The sequence below is a fragment of the Pinus tabuliformis genome, chromosome 7 (assembly GCF_031772625.1).
Source record: "Pinus tabuliformis cultivar Carrire ecotype Pingquan chromosome 7, CPIR1, whole genome shotgun sequence".
NCBI lineage: Eukaryota > Viridiplantae > Streptophyta > Pinopsida > Pinales > Pinaceae > Pinus > Pinus tabuliformis.
This window is the reverse complement of record NC_142293.1, coordinates 2,004,104,027-2,004,108,617: the sequence shown is the minus strand read 5'-3', so window position 1 is coordinate 2,004,108,617 and position 4,591 is coordinate 2,004,104,027. Positions and strand designations below refer to the sequence as shown.

At 40.3% G+C, this 4,591-nt stretch overlaps 1 pseudogene; it reads left to right on the top strand.

Annotated features, from left to right (window-relative positions):
• The first annotated feature begins 2,815 nt into the window (after positions 1-2,815).
• Positions 2,816-3,262, top strand: LOC149256516 (stromal 70 kDa heat shock-related protein, chloroplastic pseudogene; annotated as a pseudogene).
• The last annotated feature ends 1,329 nt before the right edge of the window (positions 3,263-4,591 follow it).

Genomic DNA, 4,591 nt, shown 5'->3' with positions numbered 1-4,591 from the left:
ACCTTCAACCATGAAAGGGAGGTCGCACCCCGCATAAAAGGTAAAACTTCAACCTGAAAAGGGAAGTCTCAACCTGTGATGGTTTAAGGATGACCAACAACTCTGGAATGCTTAATGCAATTCCTGGAACTCTTCCAAAACTGGCAAGAAGATGGAGTGTTCTGCTAGAGAAAGTGTTCTCAATTTTGTTCCCGGAACTCTTCCAAAACTGGCAAGAAGCTGAAGTCTTCTGTTAGAGGAAGTGTCCCAGATTGCCAACTGCAGGCATGTTCAGGCATCTTTGTCTGTGGCTACAACTCTGAAACTGGTGTGGTGGGTTGTGGCTAAGGCTCGCTTGATGTGGCTTTGAAGTTTGTAGATGACCATCATTTCTTTGAAGCTTGTAGATGACCATCATTTCCCCCCTGTCAGATACAAGGTGAGATGATGGAGAAAACTCAACTGCAAGACTGTTCAATATTCTAGAACAAGTTCTGACATGTGTTTGGAATATCTTCTTGGCTGTTGATGCCCATTGCCAAGAAGCGATCCATCCAAGATGAATCTTTGTTCTTGCAGGACGTTTGTTTCTGAAGCATCTGTGTGAAGAATGGCTGGTTTTATGACAATGCTCACATGGATGAAGATCAAAACAGTGATCTTTCAGATGGCCAATTCGGTCAGAGTGTTGGCATTTTACAATCTGTGGTTGTTGTTGTTGCGGTAGAAGAGGAGTAGAATCTGGAATAGCTGAAGCTGAACTGTCATGAGGAGTAGGTGAACTGTCATGAACGAATCCAGCACTCTGAAATTGAATGGGCTTGGCATAGTCTCGAATATGAAAGGACAAGTCCTTGTCATATCCAAGACCAGTTCTGTGCTTGTTGTGGACAAGTTGTTCCCAAGGTCTGATGATGGGCTTAGGAAGTGCAGACTGAGTTTCTAGATCTGCATATGCAACTGCTGCTTTATTTGAATGAGCAATAACATTATTGACTTGCTGTTTATGGGAGTCTATTTCAATCTTTTGAACAGAAACAGGTTCAGAATGATGACTCCACTTGTGTAATTCTTCCTGCTGTAGCTTTCTCTCAAGCTGCAAAAACTCTATCTTTTCTTGTGCATTTTGTATACATTTTTGAATGTCAGCAATAATGTCTTTATTGATTATGATTGCGCTGTCAGCAGTGGATACGATTAGAGTTCTCAATAACTCTAATATTCTTTCAAGCTTAGCCATTTTTCTACACCTTAAAAAACCTCCAAAATCCCACAGAAAAAATGTCAGCTGCTAAATATCTTCAAGTTACACAAGAAAGCCCTGTAGCTTAACGGGAAAAAACCAACCAGAGATATCTTGAAACTATGAAAATTATACAAATATCACCGAGTCCTTCTATATTTAGCCAACAGTTACCCAAATCCTCTAATATTTTGAAGAAATCCCTCGACTGCTGCAAAACTATCAGCTGCTAAATATCTTCAAGCTACACAAAGAAAATCCTGCAGATTAAAGAAAAACGCAGGGCAAGCGCTGGTGGCTTAATGAGCAGACTATTGCAACTGTGGCACTTTTCATTGCATCCACAAAAAATATTTTAGTTCCAAAATATGGCAGCAAGATTATTGATATTGTCAACAGAGATTTGAGAACGGAAGAAGAGAAAGCAGATGCTTTTAATACCATCAAAAACACTCTTGTGGAAATTCTTCTTATAATCTTAATTAGTTCATTTGCTACTGCATTGTGTGGATGGTGGTTTTATTATCAAGTGAGCGTGTTGTTGCTTGACTGAGAAAAGATATATTTCGACATCTTATTAATCAAGAGATCGCATTCTTTGATGTCACACGAACTGGGGAACTTCTTAGTCGTCTTTCAGAAGATACAAATTATTAAAAATGCAGCAACGACGAATCTCTCAGAGGCTCTCCGCAATCTCACAACTGCATTGATAGGCCTTGGCTTTATGTTTCAAAAATATAACTGAACCATCCATTAAACTGCTGCAACAATGATATACTATGATTGTGCCATATCAGAGAGCGAGTAACTTGTCAAAAAACAAGTGTCGTAAAACTGACTATCAAACCAAGAGTAATGAGGGCTATCATGAAGCAATATTCTCCTGGCTTGACCAGATTCAAGGCTTTCTGAATAATTAAAGCAAATTTTAAGCTCCAGCCCCAGGATTATTGAACATGATTAAACAAATATTAAAAGCCTTGTAAATGCGAGCATCAACATTTGAGGATAGCCAGCAGTGATGATGCACATTGATCATGGATTGAAGGCCTTTCGGATGGTTATAAAGAATTCGATACCTGATTCACCTTCAAAATTCCTTGAAGCACCATGCTGAGAAGTATCCACTAGGCCGAGGTCTATATGTGTTGTTGCTGCTTTTCTTTATAGTTCCAGATCACAGATCCATGGTATATAGTTAGACCAACATGGAGAAGTGAGGCTTGAGAGCCAGCTCTATATGATGCTGCGTAATTCTTCAATTTGTTGCCAAACGTGTCATTCAACAAACTGCAACTAATCTACCATCTGGCATCAGTTTGGTGGCGCTGCGCAGCGGTTCATGAATTCACCTCTAAGCAGTCCCTCCGAATCTCGCCGCAGTGCAAGGTGCGTGAAGCCAAGAGATTCCCGAGATTTATCATGGAATCGGCGAAGCTGGAAAAGAATGCCTTTACACGCCTGTTCTATGCTTTGACATGAACAGCGCTCTGGTACTTATCAACTCCTGTATGGAGCGAGCACAGATGCCGAACCACCGCAGGGAACACATTTACATGAAGGAATCAGAAACTTTGGTCTTCGCTTGACATGGTTGAACAGAGGAATCGTTTTGATACCAACAGCGCTCGGAACACTACACCATCAACCTCAAAATCTGAGGTGCTTTCTATGGCTGCTGATGGTCAGACAAGTGTTGAAATCAATGTTTTGCAAGGTGAACGAGAATTTGTCAAGGACAACAAGTTGCTTGGGAGTTTTCGGTTGGATGGAATTCCTCCTGCTCCACGAGGTGTCCCTCAAATAGAGGTGAAGTTTGATATTGATGCAAACGATATTCTTTCAGTCGCTACTGTGGACAAAGGCACTCAAAAGAAGCAGGATATAACAATTACCGGTGCTAGCACCTTGCCAACTGATGAGGTTGAAAAAATGGGGAAAGAGGCCGAGAGATTTTCTAAAGAAGACAAAGAGAAGAGAGAAGCTATTGACACAAAGAATCAAGCTGATTCTGTCGTCTATCAGACTGAGAAGTAGTTGAAGGAACTCGCTAGATCTTCAACCACGAAGCAACAAATCTTGTGCACATTGTACACGACAGTAAGAAAGGTTCGCACCACATCGATTCTGTCAAATAACTGAATGGCCCCGTCTCCACATAACAAACGTTCTTCTATACTATCTCCAGAAGGTCCGATTCAGGAATCAAACGCCCTCCGGGGAGAAATTACAGAAGGTTTATTACTCACTGGTTTATGTAGCATGCGAATTATATACCATTCAGGTGCAACGCATATACCAAAGCATTCAATAAAACTGTTGATATTCCACAACGTATAACATTTCAATAAGCGCACAGCAGTTCATATTCCATTCAACGTTCAATAAATCATTCAATGAACCAACCGATGATTCCAGTGGACAACGTTACGCGTACCATTCAATATCGAACCATAACGCATTCAACAGGAGCATTCAACTTCATAACGCATTCAAACTTGAATCATAAGCATACCATTCGCATACCAGGAGCTGGACCTTCATCGATGGTGGCGTGTCAGCCTCAACGCTAAAACTGGAAACGACACTGCTATGATTTAACATACAGCAGCGTTCAAACAACGCTCATTAGCATGTCGGGCCAGTTCAACGCAGATTCATCATACACCACTCCGCATTGTTAGTCATGAACCAGCGCTATTCATGAAGAAATTTAACGTACAGTGTTTATGAGGCAGTGCTGGAATAAGGCAAAGGCAGATTATTTCAGATCGGAGCACAAAATAATCAATGGAGGCGCAGGTGTAAAAAACGCCCTTTTTGAAACGTTTATGACAGTCGGATATCTGAATAGTCAAACAGAGGGGCAACAAATTTTATGGACAATAGACACCAGCAGCAATATAAATATGTTGCAGCTAAAATTTAGCTGAAGAAATATTCATGAGAAAATATTCATGAATTTCATGGCAAAAATAAACTGCATAAAAAGGCCATAAAACAAATGGCTCAAATTAATTATGCAGGGCAGAAATACGCCTGCTCTGATACCATGTTAAACACACATGGACAACAAGAGAGATATGAAAGATAAATCATGCAATACAATTTTTATTAACATGAGATATACATTTATAGTACAATATGTGACTCTTGGGTTTCACATCCCAAGGTCTCTTGGACTGCTTTGGTCTATTCGGCTTCCACACTAACCCATTTAGGATTAGGTGTCCAATAGTATTTTCCTTAGAATATATATTGTATTCGGCACATGAAGACATATATATGCAATGCAACTTGAGCAAGGGTAAACTTGATACAAAGTAATAAAAAAGGGTTAAGGATGGTTTAACTGAGTGGATCCCC